General features: G+C 45.8%; 1 long non-coding RNA gene across 1 annotated transcript in view; it reads left to right on the top strand.

The window, feature by feature from the left end:
• Positions 1-13,223, top strand: part of LOC309361330 — a 1,008,653-nt gene extending 995,430 nt beyond the window's left edge. Inside the window, exon 3 of the long non-coding RNA XR_014164427.1 lies at positions 13,077-13,223. This is a non-coding gene — a long non-coding RNA (uncharacterized lncRNA). The remainder of the gene's footprint in view (positions 1-13,076) is intronic.
• Positions 13,224-17,432: the final 4,209 nt, after the last annotated feature.

The following is a 17,432-nucleotide window of genomic DNA, read 5'->3' as shown; positions in this document are numbered from 1 at the left end:
TGGCTACAGCGTCTCTGGCTAGGCTGATCTTAGAATTAATATCCTCTAATTAATTTACTGCTTTTTTTATACTTACACTCTTAAGAATTTCATTCTGGGAATTTACGAAACACATTTAAATTAAATTGAAGCATTAGTGCACAGTATATTGGAATTCAAATTATTTCATTCAGCTGGCGGTGCTCTGTGGAGCTGTGTCACTTACTCTCTGTCTAGGCATTAAGTTTTATAATTTGGTATAGTCAACTCATAGTTATAAGGAAAAAGAGATCCGGGTTTTATATAATTTGATTTATTGAAGGGCTTCTTCCCCTGCAATCTCTTGCGAGCTTTGCATACAGGTTTATAGGGAATCTAAAGTAAATAGCTCATACCTCTTCTACGTTCATCTCTTTCTGCTATTTCATCTGTTAGTTTACAAGTAAATATTTAATCTGGCAATTTTATTCATTTGGTTGATTTTGATAATAGTGCTTAAGGGCTCTTGGGAGCTTTGCTTTGCTTATAGGTTTGTTGCATAAGTCAATTTATCATAGCTGCTTACATTACCAAAGGTTCTCTTCTGTTTATTATAGACTCGGTATTCCTCTAAATACATTGCTTTGAGGTGTGGGCTGGTATTTTTGATTGCTATCCAGTGCAGATAATACTGAGCTACGGTGATATTGTTTGCAGCTAAATACAATTTGTTGGAGATTAGTTAGGCATCTTTGAGTCCTTTAAACGTACCAGCGCAGACAATACTGAACTACCGTGATATTGCTCGTGTTACAGGAAAAATCCGAGGGCTCCCTTGGACAAAACAAAGACACCAACCAGGATAACTTGGAGCAAAACAGCAGCCTGTAGGCTTGGTCTTTATTGAACTGTTGCAACAGGGTATTCCCCTCACTTGCAGGGAGAGGAAAGACCCAGAAGAATAGTGTGCAAGGTCTTATAAAAACTTTTGAAATTCCCCTCCTCTAGATCAAGCCCACCCCCAGAAACATCATGCATACATTACAGAAAGGAGGGGTTGAGGGAGGAGTTGTGGTGGTAACATCATGCATATATTACAGAAAGGAGGGGTTGAGGGAGGAGTTGGTGGTAACCTGAGTGTCTTGTCACCTGGCTGGTTCCTCCCTTCCCCCCTCCCCCTGAGTCACTTCCAGGAGACAAAGGGGAGTTTGCAGTTTCCTGCCCCCAGAGGGAAGATCTGATCATTGTCCTTTGTTTCAGTCCATGCTGAATCCACTCCCATATGCAAGTTCTTTGTGATCTTGATTGTCTTCTGTCTGGGATCATCTTTTTTTTATATATAAATATTTATTGAAATTTGTAAGTTACAATATAGTAAACAAACAAAATTATAACAAAACATAACATACTTTCTTATCTTCTTGTGACCTCCTCGCATCTCCCGCCCCTACCTTCCACGTTAAAAAATTTAATCCAGCAAATTATCGCCTTACTTCCATCCTTACTGTCTAATTATCAATTAAATTTAGCCAATTGTTTATCCAAAATAAAAATTGTTTTTTCTTACATTTTAACTTATCTTCCTACTTCGCTTCATCTATTTTAATGGTGCCAAATTGTTTATAATCAAGCATCCTGCTTAACATTCATACAGTTTACAATGTTTTTGCAAGTAAATCTTAAATTTTTTCCAGTCTTCTTCTACCGTCTCCTCTCCCAGATCTCGGATTCTGCCGGTCATCTCAGCCAGTTGCATATAGTCCATCAGTTGCATCTGCCATTCTTCCAGTGTGGGTAGATCTTGAGTTTTCCAATGCTTCGCGAGAAGTATCCTTGCTGCTGTTGTTGCGTACATGAAGAATGTTCGGTCCTTCTTTACCACCCCTTGGCCTACAATACCCAAAAGGAAGGCCTCTGGTTTCTTAGAGAAGGTATACTTAAATACCTTTTTCAGTTCATTATATATCTTTTCCCAGAAAGCCTTCACTTTAGGGCAGGTCCACCAGAGGTGAAAGAATGTTCCTTCGTTTTCTTTACATTTCCAAAACTTATTATCAGACAAGTGGTATATTTTTGCAAGTTTGACTGGGGTTATGTACCATCTATATATCATTTTCATTACATTTTCTTTCAAAGCATTACATGCAGTGAAATTCAACCCAGTAGTCCACAACCTTTCCCAGTCCTCAAACATGATATTATACCCAATGTCCTGTGCCCACTTTATCATGGCCGATTTTACCGTTTCAGCTTGTGTGTTCCATTTTAACAGCAAGTTGTACATTCTTGAAAGTACCTTAGTCTTAGGCTCTAACAATTCTGTTTCCAACTTCGATTTCTCCACCTGGAACCCTAACTTCTTGTCAAGTTTAAAAACTTCCTTAATCTGAGCATAATGTAGCCAATCTTGCACTTTGTCTCTCATTTTCTCCATACTCTGCAATTTCCAATTATCTCCATCTTTTTTCTAATATTTCCCAATACTTTGGCCAGTTGGCCTCCATATTGAGTCTTTTTCGGGCCTTAGCTTCCAATGGTGAGAGCCACCTTGGAGTTTTATTTTCCAGTAAGTCTTTATATTTTGTCCAGACATTAAACACTGCTTTTCTGACAATATGATTCTTGAAAACCTTGTTAATCTTAACCTTGTCATACCATAGATATGCATGCCAACCAAAAGCATTGTTAAAACCTTCCAAATCCAACACGTCAGTGTCTTCGAGAAGTAGCCAGTCTTTTAGCCAGCAGGAAGCTGCTGCTTCATAATAGAGCCTTAAGTCTGGCAGGGCAAAGCCCCCTCTTTCTTTCGCATCTGTTAGTATCTTAAACTTAATTCTGGGCTTTTTGCCCTGCCAGACAAATTTAGAGATATCTCTCTGCCACTTCCGAAAGCACTCTGTCTTATCCACAATCTGTAATGTTTGGAACAGAAACAACATTTTTGGCAATACATTCATCTTGATAGCAGCAATTCGGCCTAACAAGGAAAGTTTCAGTCTTGTCCAACTATCTAAATCTCTCTTAATTTCTGACCAACATTTCTCATAGTTGTCCTTAAATAAACTCAGATTTTTTGCTGTTATGTTTACCCCTAGGTATTTAACTTTTTTAACCACATTTAACTCTGTCTCTCTCTGAAACCGTTCTGATTCTGCATCTGTCAGGTTTTTTCCCAGTACCTTAGTTTTCTGCTTGTTTAATTTAAATCCCGCCACCCGACCAAAGTCTTGAATTATTTGTAATACTCTTTTCGTGCTAGATTCTGGCTCCTGCAGGGTCAAAACTAGGTCATCTGCAAAAGCTTTGAGTTTATATTGTTTCACTCCGACCTGTATTCCTTCCACCAACCGGTCTCCTCTAATCATATTCAAGAGCACCTCCAGAACTGAGATAAATAACAGTGGGGAGATAGGGCAACCTTGTCGTGTTCCTTTTTCAATTTTAAACTCTTCTGTGACCACATTGTTAACTATCAGTTTGGCCTTTTGTTCTGAATAAATTGCGTTAATCCCATTTTCAAAACCCCGTCCCACTCCCATCCCTTCTAAGTTCCCTTTCATAAATTTCCAAGAGATGTTGTTGAAGGCCTTCTCCGCATCTATAAAAATTAGCACTGCTTTTATGTTGACATCTGTTTGCAAGAGTTCCAGAATATCAATAATGTTCCTTGTGTTAGCAAACAAATGTCTACCTGGGAGAAAGCCTGCCTGGTCCTTATGGATTACTTCATTTAGAACTTTTTAAAATCTACTTGCTAAGATGTCTGCAAATATTTTGTAAGCCACATTTAAGAGGGAGATGGGACGGTAGTTCTTAAGTTGTGTCTTTTCAGCTTCCGATTTTGGTATCAATGTGATAAAGGCTTCTTTCCACGATTCCGGTGCCTTCTTCCCCTCCATAATTTCATTGCTGACCTCCATCAGTGGTTGTATCAAATAGCCCTTCAATATCTTGTAGTACTTGGAGGTCAGCCCATCTGGCCCTGGAGATTTGCCCAATTTCATGTTCTGAATGGCAAGTTCAATCTCTTGTGGTGTTATTTTGCAATTCAGGATTGATCTGTTTTCTTGTGACAATTTTGGTAATCCATTCTTTTCCAAAAATTGTTTAATCTCAGCCTCATCTTGCGGCCCTTGTATATATAATTTTTTAAAATATCTCTGGAAGCATTTTCTAATATCCACGGGGTTCTGAATGTTTCTTCCTTCAATCTCTAAATTGGTAACTGTATTTAGTTTTTGTCTTTTCTTCAACTGCCAAGCTAGCAGTTTCCCACATTTATTCGCAGATTCAAATGGTTTTTGTTTCATTAGTTTAACTTTCCACTCTATTTCCTGATTTATCAGTTTAGAATATTGTGCTTGATAGAGTTTAATTTCTCTCAGAATCGGCTGTGACTTCGGATTAGATCTTAACTTCTTCTCTAGTTCTTTAATTTTCTCCAAGATCTTGTCTTTTTTCTCATTTTGTGTCCTTTTCTTTACAGCATTCTGTTGTATCAAGAACCCCCTCATCACGGCCTTGCTTGCGTCCCAGATAGTTCTTTTTTCCACCGAAGTGTTCAAATTTATCTCAAAATAATCCTTCAAAGCTTTTTGGGCCTTCTTAATGATTTCCTGATCTCTAAACAAGTTGTCATTCATTTTCCATCTAAAGGAGCCGGTTGGTAATAGTGTCATATCCATCTTTACCGCATTATGGTCGGAGCAGGTCTTTGGGCAGATTTCCACCTTTCTGGTCTTAGGTGCCAGACCTCTAGGTATCCATATTTGGTCGATTCTTGTCCATGTCAGTTGGGCTTCAGAAAAGAATGTTCCTTCTCTTCCCAAGGGGTTCTTTGTCCTCCAAATGTCAATCAAGTCCATATTGTCAGTCAGTTCAAAAAAAGTCTTAGGTAGTCTGCCATCTTTTGTCACATTTTGGTTTTGAGACTTATCCATATTGGTTGAGACCACGCCATTCATGTCTCCCATCATAATGATGTTGTCATAGTCCAGATAGTCCAGGACACTCTCATGCAACTTCTTGTAAAATTCTGATTTCCCCTCATTTGGTGCATAAATTCCTAATATCAAAAACTTCTCTCCTTGGTGTTGTATCTCAATTGCCAAAATTCTTCCATGTTCGTCTTTAAAAAGGAATTTAGGTGACAGGCTCTCTTTTGCATAGATCACCACTCCTCTCTTCTTCATTCGGTCCGAGGATATAAACTCTTGGCCTAATCTTTTATTTATTAGCACTTTTCTGTGTAGCCTAGTCACATGTGTTTCTTGCAAACAGATAATGTCCAAATGTTCTTTTTTCAAAATATGAAATATTTTTTTCCTTTTCTCCGGAATGTTGGCGCCATTTATGTTCCAACTCAGAAGTTGCAGAGACATCCAGAATATATCTGCTATTTTTCAAGGGGTGGTTCCTTTTTCTCTGAGTCTTCAGTGTCCAAGGGTGTGGGTACAGCAGATGCTCCAGGCCCAAAAGGTGTTTCAATTCCTTTCTGTAGGTCCTCTCCGTAAGCAGTCAAAAATTTGTCTCTATCTTCCAATGTTTTGATTTTAACCTTCTTCCCTCTAAAGGTGAAGGATAATCCCTGAGGAAATTCCCACCTAAAGATGATTGAGTTGCTTCTCAACAATCTGGCCAGTTCAAAGTATTCAGATCTAAGGTCCAGCAGTTGTTTCGGAATATCTTTGTAAATTTCAATTCTTCTGCCCAAAATGTCCAGTGACTTTCCGTAGTGCAGGCCCAAAATCTTGTCCCTTTCCTCCTTCGATCTCAAGGTTATCAAACAATCTCTGGGCTTGTCTTTCCTTGCAAATTTCCCAAGTCTAAAGGCTGACACAATTTTAAAGTCCTTCTCTTCTATAGGCCAAACTTGGAAAACTCTTTGGTCAGGAACTCAGTTAGGTTCCCTTCTTCAGCTTCTGGTATTGACCTTATCCTTAAGTTATTTTCCCGATTTCGAAGTTCTATCATAGATAAATACGTCTGTTGCTCTCCAACCTGTTTGCAGAGTGGCTTTACCTCTTGTTCTAATTTTTCAACTTTTTGACTAGTGGCCTCAGCCAATTTTCGATTTTCTACAGTGTCCTCAGTCAACTGCCCAATTGCTTGTACGTTCTGTGCCACCTGTCCAGTTATTTGATTTAGGCAGGCTGTATTTTGATCAATCTTGGCTGTTTGTTCATCTGCTTTCTTGTCCAAAGATTCTACTCTTTTGTCCAAAGATTCCAACTTTTCATAAATTTGTGATAATCCAGAACTTAACAGGTTAAGTTGTTCTGGGTGTGCGTCACATTCTGATGTCAGTCAGCTTTTAGAAGCTGGGAGGAGTCAACCACCTTTCTCTGGGTCTTTGAGAGAGAAAGACGTGCCTTTGCTATGGCTGAAAGAAGTCCTGGATTCTGTTGATGAAATGTTTCAATAAACAACTGTAAATGGACTTAAGTGCTCTCTGAGTTTATCTGAAGCTAGGCGACAGTCTTTTACCGCTGTGTTTTACTCTGCACGACGTGACCAGGAGGGTAGCAGAAGTGCGCAGTTCGCTGAGGAAGCGTGCCGGACCGTAAAAGGGCTAATTGGCAATCGTAAACCAATTAGACGGTCATGTCTCCAATCAATCAATTCCGCATAGGTTATGGGTGACGTCATAAATCGCTCGTAAAGCTGTCGCTGAAGCTGCCGGGTCGCTTTGAAGTCTGCGTTCAGAGGCAGAGAAGCTGGCCGGAGACGGGGGCTGCGTTCTGTGAACTGAGAGAGCTGAGAAGCAGCTGGAAAATTGTTTCTCCACAGACAAGTGCCAGAGAGCTGGTAACGTGAGTACAGCTTGGGGCCACTTTGGGAGAACGGAAGAGAATGGCAGCCAGCCAGGTTCTTGAGGACATCCCCTTGGAAAAGCTAACTTTAACAAGTTGGCAAACCTGGAGCAAAAGAGTACGGGGGTGGTTCCTGGTTGCAGGGCTTTGGGAAGCAAGCCAGCGGGAGCCAGGGTCCCCTACTCAGGAGGCTGCGGTGGCTGAAGATAGCCAGCAAAGAGAGCTTGCTATGCTGAGAGCATGCGTACATGCATCGCTGGAACCCAATCTGGAGGGTGTAAAATCAGCAAGGGCTGCCTGGGATGTGCTGCGTAGTTTGTGTGAAACTTCAGCAGGAGGCCAGGGCCCTGGAGAAGCTGGAGACGCTGGTGCGGCAGCTGTGTTTCCCGATGGATCAGCCTCTAGGAGCGCTGTTGAGCAGATCGGGGGGGGGGGGCGAAGAATTCCAAAGGCAAGTTTAAAGACTTTTCCTCTGAGAGTTCTGGAGTGGATGGCCCTTTCAGAGGGGGCGGGGCTGGCAGGAGGCGCTTTTCCGGAAGAAGGAGGGCCAGGCCAGCAGAAAGGAGCCCCGGGCAGTGTTTTTCCACTGGAGCTGAACATCTGCGTCGCTGCTGCAAAGAGCCGAAGCAGGATGTTGCCAAGGTCACTTCCCATGGGAACCAGCCAGGTTTCCATGACAACCAGCCTGGCCAGGCGGGCAGGCGGGGAGGTGGACGTGCCAAACGCGAGGAAGAAGTTTATCAACTTACTGCCAGCATGGCTTTGTTTGAGAACAGCTGTGTGAGAAACACTGAGCTGAGCTTTGTTATTGACTCAGCAGCTAACCGCAACATGGTTCCTGAGACACCTGCAGTTAAGATGTGGAATTGCAAGGCAGTTCCAGCTGGACAAACTGTTTTATTCGCAGATGGACAAAAAAGAAATGTCACTAACTGTGCTACATTGTTCCTTTCTGTTTTGCAGGAGCAGATCGAAGTGTGCACCATCCCAGAGATGCCTCACTGTCTTTTGTCTGTGCCTTATTTGTTAAATAAGGGGTTCAAAGTTTGTTTTGAAAATGCTGTCTGCACAATCTCCAAGGAAGGGAGGGTACTTGCCAGGATTGAGAAGGGGCAGAATGATCTTTTCATTCTTAAAACGTCTCTTGGGGGTGAGGGGAAGGTTGAGAAAGCACAAGCGTTGCGTGCTACAGTTCCCACTCAGCGTGCTATAATTCCCGCTCATGTCACATGTGCATGCGTATGGCATCAGAGAACAATTCATGGTTCGGTAGAAGACTTGCAGACTCTACCTGAGGTTGCCAAGGGGTGTAAGATTAGAAATTGTGGAAGTGCCATTAATTGTGACACTTGCAGACAGGGAAAGGTAAAAGGGTGCAGTTACCCAAAGGTGGAGAGGGTAACCACTAAACCCTTTGAGCTGGTACACATAGACCTGTTCGGTCCTGTCAAGGAACAGAGTCTGGGAGGGGCCAGGTTTCTGCTAACGATGCAGGACGATTATTCGCAGAACTCCTGGACTCACGGTCTCAGATCCAGGGAGGAAGCAGCACAGCTGATCAGAAGCTGGATTGAGGAGGTGGAACTAAGGTTCTCCACCAGGGTGCAAGCAGTCAATAGTGACAGAAACGCTATGTTTACTGGTTCTGCTTTGCAGAAGTTCTTTCGCAAGAAAGGAATACATCACACAGTGACATCTTCCCAGCAGAGGGGGGTGGCAGAGCTTAGGAGTGAAGCTCTGGTTAAGGCTGCACAGGTGATGCTGACAGAGGCTAGGTTACCTCCTAAGTTTTGGCTGGAGGCAGCCAGATGCGCGTGCTTCACCTGGAATCGTACCTACAATTCACTGGTAGGTGACACACCTTACTTCATGTTGCATGGCAGGAAACCCCAGGTCCATTTTCTGCGTACGTTTGGTTCATCTGCAGTTGTGCCAGTGCCTAAGGCTTTGCAAGGGCCAGATGGAGCCAAGTTCCAGAAAATGATCTTCTGCGGGTATGAGCCAGCAGCTTGTGCATGGAGGTTTGCATACCCGTCAGGTGATCAGAGTAAAGTGCTGATCAGTAAACACGCTGAGTTCTGTGAGCAGGTTGAAAAGCCAAAGATTCCTGCACAGCGTGATGTTCTTTCAGAATGTCTCTCTGATCCAGAGGACAGTTCTGAAGAGGAGGAAAGGGAGGCTGAGTCTGCTGATGACGACCAGGTCACTGACCAGGGTCAAGAGCAGGATGGGGCATCTCCACAAGTTGTTAAAAGAGAGCCCAAGAGTGAGCCTAGTTCCCCTGTGAGTGTAATGGAGAGGATTCGAAGACACTTCAAGTCAGAGGGGGAATCCCGTGATGCTGAGGACACACCTGCTGACCACAGTGAGTCAGAGGAAACACCTGAGTTTGTACCCTGGCGGTCCAGTCGCACAACAAAGGGTATTCCACCTGAGAGGTACCAGGCCACAGGTCCGTGGGTAAGTTTCGCACAGTGCGATTCTGAGAGTTGTGAGGTGGTTCCACAGTTGCCTAACAGGAACGCCAGGAGAGGGCGCAAGGCATTGGGGAAGGGATTGATCTCACAGAGTTTTGCTGAGGATGTTCCACAGGTCCAGTCAGAATCCGACGCAAGAGGGGGTGTGATAATCCAGAACTTAACAGGTTAAGTTGTTCTGGGTGTGCGTCACATTCTGACGTCAGTCAGCTTTTAGAAGCTGGGAGGAGTCAACCACCTTTCTCTGGGTCTTTGAGAGAGAAAGACGTGCCTTTGCTATGGCTGAAAGAAGTCCTGGATTCTGTTGATGAAATGTTTCAATAAACAACTGTAAATGGACTTAAGTGCTCTCTGAGTTTATCTGAAGCTAGGCGACAGTCTTTTACCGCTGTGTTTTACTCTGCACGACGTGACCAGGAGGGTAGCAGAAGTGCGCAGTTCGCTGAGGAAGCGTGCCGGACCGTAAAAGGGCTAATTGGCGATCGTAAACCAATTAGACGGTCACGTCTCCAATCAATCAATTCCGCATAAAATTTTCTCTATAATTGAAGCGGTTGTTCCTGAGGCCATATCTTCCAGTTGCAGCTGCTCAGTTTCTTCTTCCGCTGCCAACGGTAAGATAGGTACAGATGATCTACGTGTCTGTAAGGCCGAGGTTAAAGTTGTTTGTCTAGTTCTTGCTCCTCTTTTTCTTGTGCCACTCATTCCAGAGTTATCTAAAAGTCAAGGTCAGTCTGAGTTGTTCCCATGAGAAAGTAGCAGCCCAGAGAAAAACAGTCAAACAGGAGGAAAGGAAAGAGAAAGTAGAATAATGTCACTGCTATTAGTCCCAAATCCTCTAGAGGGGGCTTGAAATGTCTTGAGGGAAGAAGTCAGATCCAATAAGATCAATAAAATTGATTTTAAAGTCCCAGGACCTTCAAATTAGTGTTTAGCAGAGTTGGTATTAGTAACATAACATTGTTTCTGACAAGTGCTAGCTGGTATTTCAAAGTAACAAGTCTGTAAAAGCTCAGAATGTTACAAGTCCAGATACACAATAGCCAAGTTTGCAAACTGACAGCTCTTCTGTTCTTTAGGCAGCTCAAATACCTGGGTTTCTCAGTCCAAATTTGTAGTTCCCACAGGAGAAAATTAACACAGTTCAAATAGAAAGTAAGTCCAATAGATATATCTTTTCTTCGTCTAAAGGTAGTTCCAGTGGATGCTCAGATCAGATGGTTTAAAAAGCCTCTACAAAAGCTCCACTCCTCCAGCTCTTTGCTTTGTAATTTAAATAGCAGCGGAAGACGGACTTCCTTTTAACGTCTCTCCGCTTTCAGCCAAGTTTCTTTAAATTTAGAGTCCAATTGTAAAAGTCCCTCTTTACTCACGGGTTGTAGCTTCTGGTTCCGAATTTTAAGGAAAAAAGGTCAGCGCTCACCGACAGCAGCTGCGCGGCTTCACTCTGCAGAGTAGCGATCGACTCACAGCGCCGCAACCCCCTCCGCGATCCGAGGCTCCTTACGGGGTCTCTTCAACGTTTCGGAGGTCGCTTTCAGCGCCCGCCGAGTCCCACGTCCACAGGCTCTTGCTGCCTGTGGTTTTTCGGTGCGGGTCTCCGCTTCTGTCTGGGATCATCAGGGTTGGCATGGGCAGGGCTCCTGTGGATGTGCTGAGATTAAGGGATTATGGCTGACCAGGACTAAGTCACCCCCCTTTGTTAGTTCTTGTCATATGGAGTAAAATAAAAAATGGAACAGTGCAAATCCGATGTATGGTTGATTTTCTATGAATTTATAACAGAAATGTGGCATATGTAGTGTGTGTGTGTGTGAAGTTTATACAAACAGAATGATTGGGGTGGGGGGGGGGGGGTTCCTGCTACACTCGCAGCTCACACATATAATCCAAGCTAGTTGGCGTTGATTTTACTGAACCAGGCTAATTAAGGGTATCAAACTATGTCTGCTCAAGAGAACCAGCAAAATGCAGCTATAGCTGGGGTGGCACAAGGGAACCAGGAGGGGTCCCAGGCTTTGTAATGCCTGCTGAATCTGGGGGTGCCATAAGGGAACCAAGAGGGGCCTCAGGCCTTCGTAGTGCCTAGTAACCCACAGACTTTGGCACAGTTTCCCCCCCCCCCCAATGCTTTTTAGACATTTTATAGGCAATATAGGCCTGCAGACCAGGTGGCAGCGGCACCTCTTGCACTCACCCAAGAATGCATCCCGGATACGCCATCTAACGTTGTGGACCGCCCCGGCACCTCCGTGGCCACCGCGGCAGTGCTGAGAGCAGCCAATGATTCAACAGTGGGTCCTGTGTCCAAAATGGGTCAGGGTAGCCTCCTGTGCCCCGCGACCCACAGGCCTAATCAGTGTTTCCTCTGCTTTTGAAACCTTTTACCAGCAATTCAGGCCCATGGTCACTGCGGCCTCTTCCGAAATAGTGAGGAGCTCCCTTGCACTTTGGCCTCCTTATTTAGGGTTCCACATTCGGTAGCAATCCATTTATGCATCCTCACACATAATTACAGTCTACGTGTCCCTAGGTTTCCAATAACAGATCCTCGGGAGGTAGGGCTCATACTTACAATTATAACCTTTCTGCCTCTCAGTATACCCCAGACTTTCCCAGTATTCTACAGGATTCACAACCTCAGCCTTTGCCATAGAAGGGGGCTCCGAAACATCATCGGACGATGAGACGCAGGGGCAACAGGGAGTGTCAGCGGCTGCAGAACAGCACCAGTCTCCAATGATGGGCAAGGGAGAAAGAAGTCTAAGTAAGAAGAAGCATTTGGCCAAGAAGAGCAAAAGAAGTAAGCTTTCTGATACCGAGGAGGATTCAGAAAAGCTTCCTGCTGCCCACCACCTGCTGCGTTCTGAGCGACCAGAATTACTGGATGGAGCATATGGGTCCCTATGTGGAAAAAGGAAACCATGAGGTTTGCTGGGAGTATAACATGGGTGTGTGCCAGGGGCCAAATTGTAAGTATGTGTATGAATGTGTGAAGTGCATAGCGTCTTCATGTTTTAAAGGTAAACAGCCCTTTCCGGGCAGCAGGGGGCATTTCAACCAGGGGTGTTGAAAAGGTCACAGACCCGCCAAAAAGAGCAGCCACAAACTGGTATGAATTTGGCCCTTGACTGTGATGTTCTCTTCTGTTAAGCTCTCACCTCTTAGAACCCTTCTCGATAAATACCCTAAAATAGAGGCAGCAAAGTACCCTGGGAAAGAGTTTCTCTTATGGCTTCAAGATCCTCGTTTCATTACCCCCTAACTCAGGGAACCCCCCCCCCCAAACCAGTTTGGGAAATGCCAGCTATTGCAAAAAAGAAATTAAAAGAAATTTCTGGCCGGGAGGGTGGCCGGTCCCTTCAGGGAGCCACCTATAGCGGGTTTACTCATTTCACCTTTAGGCATTGTCCCCCCATAGACTCCAGGAGATCCACAACCTACCCAACCCTAGAGGTGGCTCAGTCAATGATGCAATACCACAGAAGCCTTGTTCTGTGAAATATGCCTCCTTTGATCAGGCTATAAAGTCTATGCGCAGGTTCAGCAGGGGCGCGCTCTTGGCAAAGTGCGACATTGAGTTGACATTCCAACTCCTGCCAATTCACCCTGAGGAATTTCTATGGCAAGGTTTTTAGATTTGAGGGGGCTTATTCCATAGACAAATCTATGCCGACAGGGTGCTCAGTAGCTTGTGCACTTTGAATCATTTAGTGCAATTCTGGACTGGGCTCTTCGCTTTAAAACTGGTTTTGAAGGGGTGACCCATTACCTTGATAACTCTTCTCCCCCATCATTAGTAATAGCCCTGATTGCGCCTCTACTTTAGAGGCTTTCACCTGAGGAGCTTGGGGTACCTTTGGTGGCGGACAAAACGGAGGGTCCAGTTTTGACCATAACCTATTTTGGGTATTGAATTGGACACAATTGCACAGACATCCCACCTACCAAGGGAGAGACTAGCAGCACTTAAAAATTAATCCTGCAACTTCTTCCCCTCAAGAAGGTCACCCTTGGCCAGCGTAAAGTCAGGCTTTGGTCACCTCAACGTTGCATGCTGGGTAGTGTCCCCTGGCCGCCCCTTTTGCGGGTGATTGGCTAAGCTGTCAGCGGGACTGCGCGCTCCGCAACACTGAGTGCGCCTCTCTAGAGTGGTCAAGTCGGACCTGATGGTTAGTGCATGGAAAAGTACAGTGGCATTTGCGGGCTGCAGAGTTCAGGAATCACCAGGTATGCTTCTGGACCGACAATCAAACGGTTGGCAGTGTCCTGTCTAAACAATTTTCGCACTCTCCTAGAGTGGCAAATCTGTCCCAGACCTTTGTCCTTTTGTGCTTAGAATTAAACATCTATTTCTCTACCAAATTTACCCTGGGGTTATCAAGGGCATCACGGATGCACAGGCGCAGCACATTGCCACATCCATTCCAGGAGCACCTTTGGAGCCTGGGGAACGTGATGTCCTGAAGGGAGTATTAGCTTCAGGAGCCACGCCCATGCTTAGGTCTTATAAAAAGGCTTGGGTGGACTTTATGGAGTTTCAAGGCAAATTTATATAATAATAATAATGATAATAATAATAATAATAAAAACAAACAAAAACAACAACAACAACAACAACAAAAAACCTAGGCTTGACACACCTCAAGGCAAATTAAAAAATCCTAGGCTTGACACACCTCCTACCAAGGCTGAAGCTCTACAATACTTGGTACATTGGAGGGTGTTGGGTCGTGCAGCAAAGACTCTTAAACATCCAGTAGGCGGCAATCTCCTTTTTCTGTAAGGTTGTTTAATCCAGAGACCCTGGTGTGGCCTTCTTAGTGTGAAGGGCACTGTAGGGCTGGCGCAGGCTGCAGCCTCCTAAAAGTGATGGTAGAAGGCCCTTAACTTATGACATTCTATGCCAATTCTTAAATAAATAAATAAATAAAGTAAAATAATAATCATAATTATAATAAAAAACCATAAAAAAATCAAGAAGTATCTATTGGTCCGAGGACAAGGCCCAGTTATTTACTGCTGCATACTCCATTGCCTTTGGCGCTATGCGAAGTGGTTTGTAAGGGCCAACCAGATTCCGCTGCCCGAGGTATTTTGAGAGACCTGACCTTGTTAAGATCCAATTTAGTCCTGCATGTCCAATGTTCCAAAACCGATCAGCAGTAAAGGACACTGAACAATTCATGTACATGAGACCAACTGTCTCAGGTCCATTCCTCAAACATTGGGATGGCTCCGGCCTTGCACGGCATCAGTCCATGCGCGTTATGCGAGGGGCGATTGCTGCCTGCGGTTTACCCTCAGCTGAATTCGTGGTTAACTCCTTTAGGATTGGGGCCGCCACCACAGCAGTGCATTTGGGACTCTCATCTGAAAGGATGAAGGACTTAGGGGCAGTGGAAGTCTGATGCATTAAGGGAAGTCTGATGCATATAAAGGATATATTCGTAAGACCTTGTGATTGTTCACAGTATACCTGACCTGGCTTTGTTACCTTCTTTTGCTTTCAGGTGACGTTGTGATGCATATTTGGAGTATAGGCCCTGCACCGTCCACGGGGATAGAAAACATGCCGTTAACGGGGACCTAGGGTGCAGGAGCTATGAGGGCGCACATCTGGATAATCAGGCACTGGGCATTGGGCCAGGGTCCGCGCCATCAATTCCGGTCTCGGGCCGCACCTTAGCTACATCAATATATCTTGGATCTCTCAAAGGGGAATGCGCTGGGCCGAAATGTTGCCCGCTATTAGGGCCAGAGCGGCAGCGGAGGGCCCCCCAGATGCTTTAGTTATCCAATTAGGCGAAAAGAGTTAGCTTATAGAAAGGTAGTCGACTTGATGTGGCATATCTTTAGTGACTTTGAGGAACTTAAGGCCTCTTACCCAAACGTCACTACTATTTTATTTGGGCCTCGTGGATGGAGAGGCGGGTTTGGTGAGATCGCAGGTGCCCGATAGCCATAAATAGGGCAGTGGTGCGTAGAGTGGCAGCCCGGGGGGGGGGAGGGGGAGTGTCATTGACCACCCGGGCATATGTGTCAACGGTGAGGCCCTCTACCAGTTTGATGGCGTGCATCTTTCGGATGCGGGAAATGATATTTGGCTGACGGCGTGCATCTCTCGGATGCTGGAAATGATATTTGGCTGATGGATATGGCAAAGGGGATAAGGGATTGGTTTCAGGCATGAGAGTATTGGCGGCGAGCGATTGCTCGTGTGGCGGTAGGCATTGGTAAGAAGGGGTTAAGAGGATGTGTGTGGGGGGGAGGAACGCCATCACCTCCCCCCAGTGAGCGAAGGGTGGTCCGTTAAAGGACTCCGGGGGGCGTGGCCCTTTCCGAAGCCTATGGAGGTGTGGGCCAAAGGCATGCCCCAGAGCGGTGACCCGGGGGAGCTCCTAGTCAACGTGCCTTGGCAGGAGACTCCCCCGATAAAGTGTTAACCCTTCCCCGTGTCTCCAGCAAATGGGCTGGAGCCGGATAGTCGATAGGACCAATGCCTAAGCCAATGCCTCTCATTCCTGAATTCAATAAAGTTGTGGTCTAATTCGCCCAATTAACCTTAATTATGGTGTCTTGTGTCTTTATTTATCCTGGTGGGGGGCGGGAACTCGCCACGCAAAGCCACTTCCGGCCTGCCCAGGAGGTGGGGTTGCGGGCTTCACGCCCACCCCCACGTGAGCGGGGGCTGATTTCAGCCCCCGCGAGAACAGGGGAATCCCGGCCAGATCTGCCCTATTTAGGGCCGGCTCAGAGGGGGCTCGCCCTCTTTCGCCGGCTAGCCCTCACGTTTTCCCACCCTCCCTCCCTTTAGGTATGCTTTAGGTAGGTCTTTGACTTTGCTATGGACTTCGGTCTGTCGCCGCAAGGGGCATGGTAGGAATTTTTCCCAATTGGCAATTTGTAGCCTTTTGGTTTTTCGCCTACCTCGTAGCAACTCGTCACAACTTTTCTGCATTGGCGGTAGGCATTGGTAAGAAGGGGTTAAGAGGATGTGTGTGTGGGGAGGAACGCCATCACCTCCCCCCAGTGAGCGAAGGGTGGTCCGTTAAAGGACTCCGGGGGGCGTGGCCCTGTCCGAAGCCTATGGAGGTGTGGGCCAAAGGCACGCCCCAGAGCAGTGACCCGGGGGAGCTCCTAGTCGACGTGCCTTGGCAGGAGACTCCCCCAATAAAGTGTTAACCCTTCCCCGTGTCTCCAGCAAATGGGCTGGAGCCGGATAGTCGATAGGACCAATGCCTAAGCCAATGCCTCTCATTCCTGAATTCAATAAAGTTGTGGCCTAATTCGCCCAATTAACCTTAATTATGGTGTCTTGTGTCTTTATTTATCCTGGTGGGGGGCGGGAACTCGCCACGCAACAACCCTCTGTGAGGGAGGCTAAGCTGGCCCAAGGACTGGCCCAAGGTAGCTCAGCCAAGTTGCCAAGGCCAGCATTTAAGACCACGCACCCTTTCCCCGCAGATGAGAAAGCCGGGATGAGTCATGCTAGCAGCCTGTGGCCTTGATGGGTTTTCAGGCAGCCCAGCCCCCTTCTCTGCAAGCAGGCTGCCTCCGGGGAGGAGCAGCAGCGCCCGACTTCCCCCTCCCACTTGCCGCCCGCCCCAGTCTTTCTCCTGCGGCTCAGTTTAGCGGCTCATCCCAGGTGGGAATTCGGGTGGCGCTGCTTGCAGAAGGAGAAGTGGCTGGCGCTAGCGGACATTCCTATTGTTCTTCTCAGGTAGGACTTCCGGGATCCAGACGAACGTTTTACCAAAAAGTATGGCTCAACTACTGATTTCCCATTTAAAGGATGGCAAAAAGACCGAAGTTTGGAGGAAAGGTGAAAAAAACCACGAATTACATTTAAAGTTCTGCGATATGCAAAGGAAAGCTTGCGTTTTAAACTTGTATTTGACAGCTTGTTGCTTGATGCGGTTAACGGAATGGGGATATTGAGAAAGAAGATACTTGGAATTAGAAGGTTAGGATTTAAGGTAAGGTTACCAGATTTTTTTTCAAAGAATCCGGGGACACTTTTTCAAAAGAGAAACAAATGTTATTTTTTTAAAAAATAAGAAGTAATATCTTCTCTTCTGGGTCTCCTCTTTCGTGTGGCCTTCCTCTGGGCCCCAGCCTGATCTCTTGGAGTGCTATCTGCCCTGGAGTAGGCTCGGGTCGGGCCTGGGCTCGGCCCCGTGTC

Source organism: Podarcis melisellensis (genome assembly GCF_964234715.1).
Source record: "Podarcis melisellensis genome assembly, chromosome: W".
Lineage (NCBI taxonomy): Eukaryota > Metazoa > Chordata > Lepidosauria > Squamata > Lacertidae > Podarcis > Podarcis melisellensis.
Note: the sequence above shows the minus strand (reverse complement) of the source record. Positions and strands in the feature narration are given on the sequence as shown.